We start from the raw sequence: 16680 nt of genomic DNA on the forward strand, positions 1-16680 counted from the left end.
GTAAAAGCTATAATGTCATAGTAAACAAAATTTTTATTACTTATTTATATTTTATCAACCATTTTTGTTTTTTTTTAGTTATAATTATTTTTCCCTTGCGAAAAAGCCTAAAATTTGTCGAATTGTAGTAAATTTGAACAGCTTAGATCCTACTGACACTAACTGCAGGAGTAAGTTTTCAATTAACTATTTTGCAGGTTTTATAGGAAGTTGCCCAGAGCACAGCCACTCGTTGAGATACTACCGCTTGAGAGTTATCGGGTCCTTTGACTGGCCAAGCAGTACTGCATTAAACCCCTTTCTCTGGTTACAACTCATTTAATTTTTTCTCTGCCTATATATATATACCGAATAGTTTGGCCTATTCTTTTACATATTCTCCACAGTCCTCTTACACCTGACAGACTGTGATTACTAAACGATTCTTCTTCATTCAAGGTGTTAACTACAGCACTCTAATCGCTCAGTGGCTACTTTCCTCATGGTAAGGGTAGAAGAGATTCTTTAGCTATGGTTAGCAGCTCTTCTAGGAGTACACTCTAATATCAAACCATTGTTCTCTAGTCTTGGGTAGTGCCATAACCTATGTACCATGGTCTTCCACTGTCTTTGAGTAGAGTTCTCTTGCTTGAGGGTGCATATGGGCACACTTATCTATCTTATTTTTCTTCCTCTTTTTTTAAAAGATTTTATAACTTATGTATAAAAAAATTATTCTAATGTTGTTACTGTTCGTAAACTATTTTATTTTGATTGTTTATTACTTATCTTTTATTTTATTTCCTTATTTTCTTTCCTCGGTGGGCTATTTTTCCCTGTTGGGGCCTTTGGGCTTATAGTATCCTGTTTTTCCAACTAGGGTTGTTGCAGCAGGTAATAATAATAATAATAATAATAATAATAATAATAATAATAATAATAATAATAATAATAATATTTTGGACCTTATAAAGCAAGCAGTGTTGTCGTCGAATTTCGTACGAATGAAGTTGGTATCTTGTATTGCCATATGTTAGGTCTCCGTTAAAAGGAATTTTAGAATTATTCCTACTCTAGTTTGCCTCATTATTATAAATTTCTCTTCATCATTTTAAGGGACAACGCCTGAGTTTATGCGATAGAGTTTTATGAAAATAAAGTCACATTACAGGCGAGTGGGATTCAACATAATACATCATATCCTGCCCAATGTTTACGACATCTCTCTCTCTCTCTCTCTCTCTCTCTCTCTCTCTCTCTCTCTCTCTCTCTCTCTCTCTCTCTCTCTCTCTCTCTCTCTCTGACAAAATTCTCTTTAAAGAAGAAAACTATTTTTTGAGACATCTGAAATATATGTAACTGGATCATACTGTATTGTGAATATTTCAGAATGTGTTGAACAGTAAAAGAATGAGCTATCATTTGCACAAACTAATACTGTTTACAATAACCTGTGAAATTAATTATTCTAGAAATACGGAGGTAGAACGTTTCACTTCTTTTATCTTTTGCCTTCTCAGAAACCTTTATTAATCACTTCTTTTATCTTTTGCTCTATCAGAAACCCTTATTAATCATTCCACATCTTTTCATAATACTTAGAAATAGCAGGATTTTGTTAAATTGTTTTACCCATGGTATATTATTCTACAGCTGTTTACCACTGAAGTTCATATGTTTGTTTTTTTAATAATATAGATTTTTTTATAGTTTAATTTCGTCCTCATTATTCACACACTTGGGAATAACATTTTAGAGATTTAAAACAGCATTATAGTATTAGTTTCCAGGTTCCTCGTTGTTCCCTCCACAACGCTATGATTGTGAGTGCACTGCTAAAAGCGTAGGAGCAAAGCGCTGCAATTCTATCCTGTTCGTAATACTAGGCAGGCAGTTCATTCTAATAGCCAGGCCTTCTCCATCACGAGGCTCAATACTACACAGTACTCTAGAAGTTTTATTCCAGCTGTTACCAAGTTGTTGAATCAGTAGAACTTCAAATGTTCAAAGTTGGAGCAAATGCTTTTTTGTTGACCAGGCGGACATGAGTCTTTTTATAGTTTATTTATGACATATTTGTTTTTGATGTTGTTAATAGTTTATATGTGACATGTCTGTTTTGACGTTGTTACTTTTTTAGAATGATTTATTGTTAATTTGTTCTCTTCATTTATTTATTTCCTTATTTCCTTTCCTCACTGGGCTATTTTTCCCTGTTGGAGCCCCTGGGCTTATAGCATCTTGCTTTTCCAATTAGGGTTGTAGTTTGGATAGTAATATTAATAATAATAAGTGCATCTTCTTAATTACCTCCTACGCAGACAGCACAACTTGCATGCTCTTACATCTAACTTCCAAAGCCTGTCTAATATATCGGGCAATTTCATAGTTGGTGTTTCTAAATTCCTTAATTCTATGCCACTGCTTATAATTTTTCTTAATTCTTTATGGCTAAACACATGCTCTGTTGTATCACCTGCCTTGTTGCATAACACTCAAAGCCTTTCTGTTCCATTCCTGTTTCTATGATTTTATTTTAAGTCTATCGTGTGCAACCTTGTTTTTATTACTATCTCTGCTTCCTTGGTGTTAAGTTCTCCTTTGTAATCTCTTCTGTCATTATTATGGTTCTTTTTCTTCTTCTTTTTTCTTTTCTTCTTCTTCTTCTTTTTTCTTTTCTTCTTCTTCTTCTTCTTAGTATTATTATTATTATTATTATTATTATTATTATTATTATTATTATTATTATTAGTTGTAGTAGTAGTAGTTGCTAAGCTACAACCCAAGTTGGAAAAGCAGAATGCTATAAGCCCATGGGCTCTAACAGGGAAAATATCCCAGTGAGGAAAGGAAACAAGGAAAAAATAAGTATTTTAAGAATAACATTAAAATAAATATCTCCTATGTAAACTATAAAAACTTTAACAAAACAAGAAGAAGATAAATTAGATAGAATAGTATGCCCGAGTGTACCCTCTAGCAAGAGAACTCTAACCCAAGATAGTGGAAGTGGCTATGGCATTACCCAAGGTTAGAGAACAATCGTTTGATTTTGGAGTGTCCTTCTCCTAGGAGAGCTGCTTATTATAGCTAAAGAGTCTCTTCTACCCTTACTAAGAGGAGAGTAGCCACTGGAAAATTACAGTGCAGCAGTGAAGAAAAATTGTTTGGTAATCTCAGTGTTGTCAGGTGTATTAGGACAGAGGAGAATCTGTAAAGAATATGCCAAACTATTCGGTGTATGTGTAGGCAAAGGGAAAATGAACCGTAGCGAGAGAGAAGGGTCCACTATAGTACTGTCTGGCCAGTCAAAAAAACCCATAACTCTCTAGCGGTAGTATCTCAACGTGTGGCTGGTGCCCTGGCCAGCCTACTACCTAGGTAGTAGTAATAGTAGTAGTCATCCCATTTTAAAATAAACTCAATTATTCTAACAATCTAAGGGAATGCAATCCTTTTGGAGTAATGAGAAAATCCATCATCCTCATTTCTGTTTTCTTGAGTCTAAACTAACTCGTTTAGCTTTAAGGTCCCGTGAAATAAACACAAAAAAAAACTTCTAATAGGCCTTGAAGCTTATGGATGTGTAGACTCTAATGGAATTTTTCCTTTGAATTTTATAAAGACCGCCGATTTTTTAGATCCTAAGGTGGCTGTTTTTTTTTTTTTTTTTTTTTTTTTTTTTTTTTTTTTTTTTTTTTTTTTTTTTCAAATTAGCAAGAAGAGTTTTTTGCACTTGGAGATATTGTGATGTTACTTCATTATGGAAATGTGTTTATGGTAGGTCTAGCCCTGCTGGTTACCGTCCAATTTCCATAAAAGCCATATTATCTAAAGTTCTTAAACGTCTAAATAGGCATGTTGAAGGAAAGAATCCGCTTCCTAGTTTGCAATTTGGCTTTCACAAAGGCCTTGGAGCATATGATGCCCTTTCTTACAAATTCCAGTGGTGAACAGAAATCCCTGAATGGTGGTCCAGATGTTCGTATGATTGGCTTTGATTTTAGTGCTACCTTTGACCGTGATAATCATGAGGGCCTTGTTTTCAAAATCAAGCATTTTTCAGTAGGTGTGTCGTCTCTTGGCATTATTGTTGGTTTTGTAAGTAATAGGTTTTAAAGTAGTTGTTCATGGGTACCATAGTGAGTAAAGAAATGTAATATCTGGTGTTTCTCAGGGTGGGTTTGTTGGCCCATTACTTTTCATACTATATACTCATGATTGAGGGTTGGCCTAGAAAACAAGGCAGATGATGCTACTCTCTTTAAATCAATTCCATCTCCTGAATGTAGCTGGTTACTTAATAGTATAACTGAAGGAGTTTCCATCGGTTGCACTTCAGTGTTAAATAGACTCCATGGTCCAGGTGCCTAGCCATATGAAACTACGGGCTGCAAGATTGCAAAAGCCCGTGTCTGGCCAAAAGGGCCAGGCAATCTTCAACAACAATGGCCATATGATCCTAATTCTATATATCAACCATTATGGACACTCTCTTTTTAATTTTGACTGCCTTCTTATCGTCCAAATCTTACCTTTGCAAACATTCCCTCTGTACTCTCCTTACACGACTATAAGGCGGCAGATAATGAGATCTAATGATCAGAGAGACATCCCTTTTAGGGTCGATAATGTCTGACGGCTGGTCGATTGATCCATAGGTAGTAGGCTGGCAAAGATACCAGCCATCTGTTGAGATATTACCGCTAGAGAGTTTTTGGTCCTTTGATTGGCTAGATAGTACTACATTGGACCCCTCTCTGGTTACGGCTCCTTTTTCCTTTGCCTACACATACACCGAATAGTCTGGCCTATTCTGTACACATTCTCCTCTGTCCTCATACACCAGACAACACTAGGATAACTAAAAACTCGTTCACTCAAGGGCTAACTACTGCACAGTAATTTTTCAGTCGCTCTTTTCCATTTGGTAAGAGTAGAAGAAACTTTTTAGCCATGGTAAGCAGCCCTTCCTGGAGAAGGACACTCCAAAATTAAACCTTTGTTCTCTAGTCTTGGGTAGTGCTATAGCCTCTGTATCATGGTCTTCTACTTTCTTGAGTTAGAGTTCTGTTGCTTGAGCATACACCCAGATAAACTATTCTATGTGTTTCCTTGTTTCCTTTTCTTACTGTTCAAGTTTTTCATACTGGAACCCTTGGGTTTATAGAATCCTTCTTCTCAAACAAGTGCTGTAGCTTAGCTAGTAATAATAATAATGTAATACATGAGAGGAGATTGGTTCATATAGGAAACTTGCTCCAAATATTGTATGAGATAAAAATTGTCTCGTGTAATTTTAAGGGAGGATTATTCCATTTTGTGCATAAGAGCAGATTGCTCCATATTATGCATGGTAGAAGATTGCTCCCCATTATGCATGGGAGAAGATTACTCCACATTATGCATTGGGAGAAGATTGCTCCACATTATGCATGGGAGAAGATTGTCTTATTTAATGTGTGGGAAGTGGATTGCTCCATATTATGCATGGGAGAAGATTGCTTTATTTAATGTATGAGAGCAGATTGCTCCATATTATGCATGGGAGAAGATTGCTCTACATTATGCATGGGAGAAAATTGCTCCATATTATGCATGGGAGAAGATTGCTCTACATTATGCATGGGAGAAAATTGCTCCATATTATCCATGGGAGAAGATTGCTCCACATTATGCATGGGAGAAGATTGCTTTATTTAATGTATGGGAGTGGATTGCTCCATAAAATTCAGTAAATACTTCCTTTGTTTCATGCATGAGATAAGATTGCTCTACAGTATATAATGCATGAATGTGGATTGCTTCATGTAATGTGCTGTAAAGGAAATAAATCACAATGAGAGATGAGGTGAAAGTTTTGAGAGAAGAACCTATGAGGAAAAGATGTGAGAATGAAAGTTTGAGGAAAGATGACGAACTGATGATGCTGATTAGAAAGATAGAAGATAGAGTGAAAGGCTGCATGAAAATAGCCAACTGAATGATGAAGAAAATAAACAATGCACAGAGATGTATTGACGAGTAACCTGATGAATGTAATGACCAAGTTTCTCGAATACTATAGGAATGAAAGAGTGAGAGAACGAGACAATATAAGAGTATATATATGTTGGGTATGCTACAATGAGAAGGGACAGAAGTGCAAGTTTGATGAAAGATACAAGAAAGAATGAATGTCTTACTTAAGGGTGTTTTAAATGTACTCTAATGGAATTGGCAACAGGAAAAATTAATGCATTTGGTCACTAGGTGCCTGTTTAGGATGTGGAGAGTAAGGGCATCATGTTAATGAGTGTACAAAAGCAAGACATATTAAATGTTAAAAGTATAATAGGCTAGGCCTTATAGCAAACTGGTGCTGTAATTTATTGTATGTATATGTGTAGATAGTTGATAAAGTAAAATATAAGTAGAAATGTGTTTGATTCTGGTCCATAATAGCCTACAGCCCATGCCAGCGTGAGAGAATGTTATTCCATATAAGGCATATGAGCAGATTTCTCAATATAATGCATGAGACAGGATGAAATGGAGGAGTAAGAGTTGCACCTGGGTTATTTTCTGAGGTTAAGTGGATTCTCTAACAAAAAAAAATAATTATATAAGATTCCCTTATTATTGCAGCAGTTAATTGTCTGTGATATGAATATATTTACCTTTTATTTTATATTAGTTCAATTGTAAAATTTATATTTATGTTATGCATATTATTAAATAAATTTATTTTACTAAGTTTAGAAATGGAATAATCTTTAGTGTTATGCGAATGAACTATGTTTGTTCCCTTTTTTTTTATGAAATATTATACCAGGCATGCCAACATGAAGACCACAGTACTATATTCATCATGAAATTTCTAAAAGTATTGTATCAAAATTATTGTATTACTGTAGGTAATTTTTATTTCTAAAGAGCCCAGCAGTTAAATTATCTGTTGTGTTTCCTTAAATTTCAAGTCAAACAACATGTTGTAGTGAAGTCTCATATGATTGGTTATCTTGTGAATGAGTTTTTGCAGTGAATTAATTAAGATAAGAATGATAAAGCATACGTTGTTCACCGGTGTCCAGAGACCAGTACGTTAATGACGGAGAAGTGCTGTGTACAGTAAGTTTGGTTGTCAAAACTTCAGTTAAGGTCCTAAAGAGTTTTGCCAAGTAATGAATATTTTATTCACATCATAAAACCATTGACTGCTAACATTTTGGGCCTTGATTCGCAATATATTGCTACAAATCGGTGACAGTTCCAGGATTGAAAGTAGCAACGTTTTTGTTGTGATTTGACATGAAAAACTTAGTGTGAAGCATGTACTTTCATTATAGCAGCAACCAAGATAGGCAAGCTTATAGAAGTAGTTCAGGAAATATGATAATTTGTTATTGGGCCGCATATGACTTAGTGAATAACGCTTAAATGGTCTCCCAATGCCATGCTATATAATTTAAAAAAAAAAGTGCTCATAAACGTGAAGTGATAAGACTCAAGGCAGAGAATAGTAGTGGAACTATAGTGGGACATGTAAACATCTCTCACGGCCCTGTAATGACATACATCCTCAGTGAAGACCAAGTTACCCAGATTCAACGAGAAGCTCTTCAATATGAACACTTTCATCAAGGGATTTGAGAGGTTTGCAGAGGGTCAGTGTTGACCTATGGATGAGGAGGTCATTTGTCTCACACTATTAGTAACAGGTTAAGGTCTTAGTCTTTTCAAGCATGGCATGAGATAAAGTTTTAAACGGCGACCGTCCTAAGAGAGCCTTATTAGAGAGATACGAGATGAATGAAGAAAGGTTCTAGAAGAAGTTAGAACAAGTAAGACTACCTACTAGTCTCTGGGTAGGCTAAAGATATTTCAATAGATGGCTTGAAATGATTGAATGCAGCAAAAAGATTTGGTTATTTAACCTACGGGTTTATAAGAAAACAGATTGTTAATACTTTTTCAAACGAGAGGGCACTATTACTCTGAGAACACGTAACAGAGTATATTAATGAGATGGTAAAGCTTGCCTTATACTACCTAGAAGTTTTTGCAACACTCTTAATGGAAGGCTTAGAGACCAATTAATAAGTCTCATAAAGGTAACAAATGACCCAAGGAAAACTGCATGAAAATTAGAAGTAAACCAAAGAAGGTATTGTTAGATTCTCTGAATATCACAAGCAATGAAACTAAGCATAATATTGTAAGTTGAAAACAAGAATCAATGCTAGTTCAAGTGAAAAGCAGCTAGTGCTACAATAGGGGAAGAACCAATGGGCTAAATGCTAAGTTGGGAGACTTATGTTGAAGGTAAAAAGTTGCAGCATGCAGATGGAACTGAACCATCTGTTGTGTTGGGAGTGTGCAGATATTGAGAGTAAGAGCAAATGCACTACAGTCTACCTGTTAACGGATGTTATCTAGACTGTAGACAATAAGAATATTACATTACTACACATACTGGCTCCACAAGTGCAATTTTATATAGGAGTTTGTTAAGTAAAGCCTAAATTACCGATAACAAATCATCCTGTTTGCCGATTGACATTAGTATCTGTATACAGTATATCCAATTATAAAAAAGAATGTAGATACACCTTAATTCATTTAAAAACAGTATGCTACGTGCACAGGTAACCTAATTTAATGTCTTGTATTTTGCTATGTTTCAGGGACCAAGGATCCAAAAAAAATTGGCTACCTAAATCTCAGACTGAGATGGACAAGAAGGTTGTAAGAACAGACGACCAAAAGGGCGAGTCAGAGAAGGGGGATGCATAGATATATTGGGGACAGCCAGAGGTAAAGTATATTGAGAGGAACGCAGTATCAAGCCAATGATAGCAGCTTCAAGCATTCTGAATGCAGGTTGAGAGTAGCTGAAAAGAGTTCAGCTGCATGATTCAAATCTTGCCAAGGAGTGGGAGAAAGTCAATGTACATGAAGTACAAAAGCAAGGGCAAATGAACATTTCAAAGCAGAAGTTTTTATGCTGTATCATAAAGATTTGGAGGAGAATCTTGGTCGATTAGTGACAGAGTTTGGAAGGGTATGTGAGAGAAGGAAGTTGAGAGTTAATGTGGATAAGAGTAAGGTTATGAGATGCACGAGAAATGAGGATGGTGCTACGTTAAATGTCATGTTGAATGGAGAGTTACTTGAGGAAGTAGATCAGTTCAAGTACTTGGGGTCTGTTGTTGCTGCAAATGGTGGAATGGAAGCAGATGTAAATCAGAGTAAATGAAGGATGTAAAGTGTTGGGGTTAGTGAAGGGAGTGGTAAAGAATAATAGATTTCTGTATTAGAAAGCGATTGTACCAACTGTAATGTATGGATTGGAGTTGTGGTAAACTAAAGTGATGAAGAGACAGAAATTGAATGTGTTCGAGATGAAGTGTCTGAGGAGTATGGCTGGTGTATCCTGATGAGATAGGGTTAGGAATGAAGCAGTGAGGGTGGGAACGGGTGTAAGAAATGATTCAGCAGCCAGAGTGGATACGAATGTGTTGAGATGGTTTGGCCATGTCAAGAGAATGGAAAGTGGCCATCTGCTGAAGAAGGTGATGAATGCAAGAGTTCATGGGAGAAGTACAAGAGGAAGGCCAAGGTTTCGGAGGATGGATGGAATTAAGTAAGCTCTTTGTGATATAAGGATAAATGGGAATAAGGCAAAAGAGCGAGCTAGAAATAGAAATTGTTAGCAAACGACTGTGAAGCAGTTCCAGTAGCCCCTGCTGCTTCCTCCGGTTGCCATGGTGACGGCTGAGGTAGCATCAGAAGGGGATTTGACATATGGTGTTTCATTTTGTGGTGGATAACGAAAGTGGGTGGGCTGTGGCACCTTAGCAGTATCAACCAAACTCCGCTAAATCCCTATTCAGACTGGGAGGAGCAAAGAGATAAAAAATCCCATTTTTTTTTCATTTTGATGCCGTTTACCTCTCAAAATTAAAAATAGCTTTGGTAGATGGATGGATTATTAAGTATGTATTTATAATATAGATAAGTATATATATATATATATATATATATATATATATATATATATATATATATATATATATTATATATATACATATATATACATATATATATATATATATATATATATATATATATATATATATGTATGTATGTATGTCTATCTATCTATCTATCTATCTAGATAGATAGATAGATAGATAGATAGATAGACATACATACATACATATATATATATATATATATATATATATATATATATATATTTATTTATATATATTATATATAGTAAGTTGACCGGGGCACCAGCCACATGTTGAAATACTACAGCTAGAGAGTTATTGGATCCTTTGCCCCGCCAGACAGTACTCTGTTAGATCCCTCTTTCTGGTCACGGCTCATATTTTCTATGCCTACACATACACTGAATACTGTAGTTGCCTATTTTTTTCGCATTTCTCTATCTTCATCCACCTGACAACACTGAGATTACCATACAATTCTTCTTTGATATGTAATTGTTCAGTGGCTTCTTTCCTCTTGATAAGGGTAGAAGAAACTCTTTAGCTAGGGTATGCAGCTCTTCTAGATAGACACTCCAAAATCAAACCATTGTTGTCTTGGGTAGTGCCATAGCTTTTGTACCTTGTTCTTCCACTGTCTTGGGTTGCAGTTCTCTTGCTTGAGGGTACAAATGGGCATGCTATTATATCTCGTTTCTCTTCTTCTTGTTTTTATGAAGTTTTTATAATTTATCTGTGAAAGATCTAATTTAGCATTGCTGATGATTTTAAAATATTTTATTTTAATTGTTATTACTTCTCTCATAGTTTATTTATTTCTTTGTTTCCTTTCCTCACTGGGCTATTTTTCCTGTTGGAGCACTTGGGTTTATAGCATCATGCTTTTCCAACTAGGGTTGTATCTTGGCTAGTAATAATAATAATAATAATAATAATAAGAGAGAGAGAGAGAGAGAGAGAGAGAGAGAGAGAGAGAGAGAGAGAGTGCTACTTATATATGTACAAGCATATATGAAATACCGTATGATTATGTATATATATATATATATATATATATATATATATATATATATATATATATATATATATATATATATATATATATATATATATATATATATAAATCTTACATGCTAGGCTGTATATCTTCCGTGCTAGGCGGTATATTTTAGGAATCCATGTTTGCCAATGGTTATTTAAGCGGATGAGCAACATGGGTGACTAACGAGAACTTTGGGTGTAGAGAAAATGACCCCCCTAAATCTCTAAGAGGTCACCGGCAGTAGGTAGACGGATTAGGTTTAAGTTGATAGACAAGCTGTCACTTTGCCTTCTACTCTCTGGAATTAGTATGAACCGGCAGGTGTCACTTACCTTAGTTAGATAGACACTGCGCATCACAAGGGACTGGCTATCATATGATGAATCTAGCTAATGAATCCTCAATGGTTTTAGTCAGTCTATGGATAGAGAAAATGACAGAATGGCCCTCAGTCCCGGGCGAAGTGGGTTGCTAAGAGAATCTCCCGGTTTATAAATCATCATCATCATCTCCTGCCTATTGAGGCAAAGGGCTTCAGGTAGATTTTGCCAGTCGTCTCTATCTTGAGCTTTTAATTGAATACCTCTCCAGTCATCATCTCCTACTTCACGCTTCATACTCCTCAGCCATGTAGGCCTGGGTCTGGTAACTGTTCTAGTGCCTTGTGGACCCCATCTGAACGTTTGGTGAACTAATCTCTCTTGGGGAGTACGAAGAGCATGCCCAAACCATCTCCATCTACCTCTCACCATGATCTCATCCACATATGGCACTTTGTGTACTCTCTCTTATATTTCATTTCTAATCCCGTCCTGCCATTTAACTCCCAAGATTCTTCTGAGGGCTTTGATCTCAAATCTACTAAATCTATTGGAGATTATTTTATTGTCACACCATGACTCACGTCCATACATTAACACAGATCTCACTAAACTGTTATATAGTCTGATTTTTATATGTAATTTCAGGCGATTTGATTTCCAAATTTAACTCAACCTAGCCATTGTCTGGGTTGCTTTTTTTTAACCTTTCATTAAACTCAAATTCTAAAGACCCTGTATTAGATATCATAGTTCCTAAATATTTAAATGATTCGACCTCATTAATCCCTTCTCCTTCGAATGCCATTTCATATTCCATTGCATATTCTGTTCCCATCAGCTCTGTCTTTCTTCTTTTCATCTTGAGCCCAACCTCCTTTGACATTTCATGCATTCTGGTGAGCAAGCATTGCAAATCTTGTGGTGTTCTGATGATAAGGGCAGTGTCTTCAGCATACTCAAGGTCAGCTAATTTCCTATTACCAAAGCAGTCCAAGCCTTCTACACCATTTCCAACCGCTCTACGCATTACAAAATCTATTGGGAGGATAAACAACATAGGTGATAACACATTCCCTTGGAGTACTCCACTGTTCACTGGAAATTCATTTGATAGGACTCCACTAACCTTAACTTTGCACTTGCTATGCTTATGAACAGGCTTAATCAAATTTACATATTTAAGAGGAATTTCATAATAACGCAGGACTCTCCACAAAATTGGTCGGTACACACTATCAAAGGTTTTTTCTTAGTCCACAATGCCATCAAAAGGGGGTTTTTATATTCTACACATTGTTGTACAGCATGTCCTAAAGTGAAGATTTGGTTATTACAACGTCTATCGTTTCTAAATCATGCTTGTTCATCTCTCAGGTTTTATTCACCCTTTCACTTCAGTCTATTTATAATAAGCATACTATATATTTTCATGACAACTGACGCAACTGTGATGCCTCTGTAGTTATTACAGTCAGTCAGGCCTCCGTTTTAGCCATTTTCACTAACAAACCTAAATTCCATTCATCAGGTTTGACTTCTTCATACCACATTTTACCAAATGATTTGTAAGTATTCTGGGGGATCACTTCATTTTCAGCCACTATCATCTCGGCAGTTATTCCAATGTAACCAGGGGATTCCCATCTCCTGAGTTTTTTAATGAACAAACACACTGAATTCAATCCAGGGCACATGAAGGTCTTCATCAGCTTCAGGTATATTAATCAAATTATTCCCTTTCTATCTTCTATTAATGACCTTACTAAAGTGGTCCATCCAACGTTGCCTTTCTTTATTGACATCTGTTGTTATAACAGATTCACATCTCTCTCTCTCTCTCTCTCTCTCTCTCTCTCTCTCTCTCTCTCTCTCTCTCTCTCTCTCTCTCTCTCTCTCTCTCTCTCTCTCTCTATATATATATATATATATATATATATATATATATATATATATATATATATATATATATATAAATGTGTTCTTTTGTGGTAGGGGAGCATATGACGATGTCAATTGGACAAAAGTACCAACTGAAATCAAGTTTTTCCCATTTCCTTTCATGGCTAGTTTGGCTACACATTCCATGCTCATGACGTGTAAGCTGTCGTGAATTTTACCTGCAAATTATTGTACTCACACACACACACACACACACAGACACACAGACACACACACACACACACACACACACACACATATATATATATATATATATATATATATATATATATATATATATATATATATATATATATATATATATATGTGTGTGTGTGTGTGTGTGTGTGTAAGAAACATATAAGTTTATGATGTAATTATGGATACTGTCATTCTCAAAATGCTACCCAGACCAATAATTGCATTTATCTCGGAAATTATCGTAGAATTTATAGTTAATGAGTTTTTCATAATAATGCTACATAATATATGAATTTAATAACATCTACAGAAATTTATTCGTAGCTTAAACTCATATACAACCACTACACTAGGCTAGTACAATAATGATAATTGTCTAACTAATTGCACAACTTTTCTATGAATTAATATACAATATAACCAGCTTCAGCTGGCAATATAGGTTGCAATTCAAATAACATAACGCAAATTACCAGGTATAAACACACACTCATATATATATATATATATATATATATATATATATATATATATATATATATATATATATATATATATATATATATATATATATATATATATATATATATATATATATATATATATATATATATATATATATATATATATATAATGTGTGTGTGTGTATACCTGGTAGTTTGCGTTATGTTATTTGAATTGCAACTTATATTACCAGCTGAAGCTGGTTATACTGTATATTAATTCATAGAAAAGTTGTGCAATTCGTTAGACAATTATCACTAATGTACTAGCCTAGTGTACTTGTTGTACATGAGTTTAAGCTACGAATAAATTTCTGTAGATTTTATTAAATTCATAGATTATGTAGCAATATTATATGAAACATAACTAACAATTCTCGGATAATTTCCGAGATAAATGTTATTATTGGTCTTAGGTAGCATTCTGATAATGGCAGTATCCATAATTGCATCATAACCTTAGATGTGTTTCTTACAAATATTGTTGATTGTTAGACTTTTTTCTTTGTATTTTTCAACCAATTTTTATCATAATAAAGATATTTTGCAATATTTTAATGTTTTATATTTTTTTTCATATCAAATTGTCTTAGAATTCAAATTATGTAAAAGATTTATTATCGGAAGTTTAATACATTTAGTAAGGAACGTAGCCAAAAGGTGGAGAGTTTTGCAGTAGAAGGCAACTGACTGCTCGTCTGCTTGTTTACAAAATGCAAGTGAGCAATGGATGACAGTGTTGGTGGTCATCACATCAGTTTCTTTTGAAATGATCTAGTCAGATGCGTGAGGCCGATATGATACTACAAATATCCTTAGGTTCTGCGTATTTATATATAAAGGTGAGGGTTAGCCAAGTCTTGGCTAAAAGTTGGTGTATTAAACGAAATGTAAATGACAAAATTTTTCCTATAATGTATCCTGTAAACTTGAGGAAATTTAATTTGGCCCATTTTGATGTAGCATATATTGCAATAACGTTTTAGATTAGCTGTAGCCTTATTTAATCTAACCCAGAGGTTAATGTAGTTAGTTGGTATAAGGTAAACTACGAATACGGTAGTACTGTAAAGAGACGTTTGAGGGGTTGCAGTCCACCGATAGGTAAATAGGTAAGCACATGGCTCTTAGGTTATGTTAGGTAGGTGGGGGAACCTTGGGAAAAGTGGTGTTTTTGTGTCTGCCTACCTTGTAAAATGTGGTTTTATATTATGTCCCAACAACTACAAAGGCTACTATATCCTAAGTTTCCTATATATTTCGAAAGATCCTGAAGGACACACATCTTGCGTTAGTATGACTAGTATGGTAATTTAATTTGTCCCTAAATGCATGAACCACATATTTCCAACTGGGTGACTTGTTTTATGTATTTCTGGCCAATGTTATTTATGTAAATCATTGGGGTATGTTTTCCTGAACCATACCAGATGTGAAAATAATCATTGGGGATCAGTGTGGGAATCTTGAGTTTGTGGGCGCAGGAAACTTAGAAATGAAGGTGAGTGGCAGGTATGCATAAATCATATACCGTAACCCATTGAAAAATGCATATTTCTTGCGTCTATAATACCACCTGTAAATTCAAATGAAGAAGCCCGACATAGTAGGCATGACAATTACAGGAATTTTGTCTAACTTCCAAACTAATCTTACATAGTATACTGGGTCCTTACTTAGCTTTTGGCTTCATTCCGCCTTGACTTCTTCCCACGTAATAGAACCTATAGGGTTAGAATTAATATTAAATACATGGAGGCTATTTAGCCTAACCTAATTTAGTATACTGGGTTCTTACCTGACTTAAGGCCCTCATACACGCATTGTTTTTAACTGACTGGTCGCTGAAGTAACAGTCCTGCCGGACACTGAGAGTGCCCACACACTATTCAGTTCTGCTATCTGTCTAACCTTGGTTGACACCCGGCCAGCACCTTGGCAACATTGCTTCCTGAACATCTGGAGACTGGGCTTCTCTGCCTAGCTGGGTGGGCGTGTAGAAACGTCAGATGATGTTCACAACCCACCACTACCTGCAAGATATAACCCACGGGAACCTAGATACATTCTCCTTAGGTCCTTTGGTGGCTGCAAAATGTGGGCAACTAACACCTCAGCTCCCTTGTAGGACAAGTAGCAGTTGATTGAGGGCAGATGTTAACCTACGAGTAAGACTAAAGTGAATGCGTGAGTGACTGGCCATTTTCTGTTTCATTCTCCTCTCTCTTTGGGGCTCAGCAAACAAGGAACTCTACACGCTGACCTCCTCTGACTGCAGGTGGGTACCATGCTCTTTGTGTAACTTGATATATATGTATACTGTATATTTATGTCTTCGTCCTCCATGTGAGGTGGAGCCAGGCAACTCCTAGGTTAAGGGAGGGATTTAGCTCCACCTTTACATTCAACTGGTCAAGTCACTGCTAAATTCTATGCTAGCATCAATTGCCAAGGCCGTCATCCTTTAGGATTACGAGGTGTCAAGGTTACCTCTAAACAGCTCGTTCAAAGTACAGAGGGATTCCCTGGGACAGTCTCCAATCAGTTGGTTTTAAGAACTTCCACTCACCATAAGGTAAGTCTCCTATGTAAAGAGCGTAAAATACGTATGTAGCGTAGGAATAAATGGCAAATTTTGAATTATTTGTATTTTTCCTAACTATACAAACCTGAAGCTCTTTACAGATACTGATCCT

At 35.6% G+C, this 16680-nt stretch overlaps 1 protein-coding gene across 4 annotated transcripts in view; it reads left to right on the forward strand.

Annotated features, from left to right (window-relative positions):
* Positions 1-7070: 7070 nt before the first annotated feature.
* Positions 7071-16680, forward strand: part of LOC137632328 (alpha-1,6-mannosyl-glycoprotein 2-beta-N-acetylglucosaminyltransferase-like) — a 115878-nt gene continuing 106268 nt past the window's right edge. For 2 of the 4 annotated variants that reach the window (XM_068364254.1, XM_068364258.1), the window contains exon 1: positions 14654-14826. The gene's annotated coding sequence lies outside the window, so the exon portion shown is untranslated. Of the gene's footprint in view, positions 7090-8645; positions 8776-14653; positions 14827-15028; positions 16263-16680 lie in introns of those variants that run through there. The other 2 variants (XM_068364255.1, XM_068364257.1) reach the window with 2 other exon arrangements.

Source organism: Palaemon carinicauda, chromosome 41 (assembly GCF_036898095.1).
Source record: "Palaemon carinicauda isolate YSFRI2023 chromosome 41, ASM3689809v2, whole genome shotgun sequence".
Taxonomy (NCBI): Eukaryota; Metazoa; Arthropoda; class Malacostraca; order Decapoda; family Palaemonidae; genus Palaemon; species Palaemon carinicauda.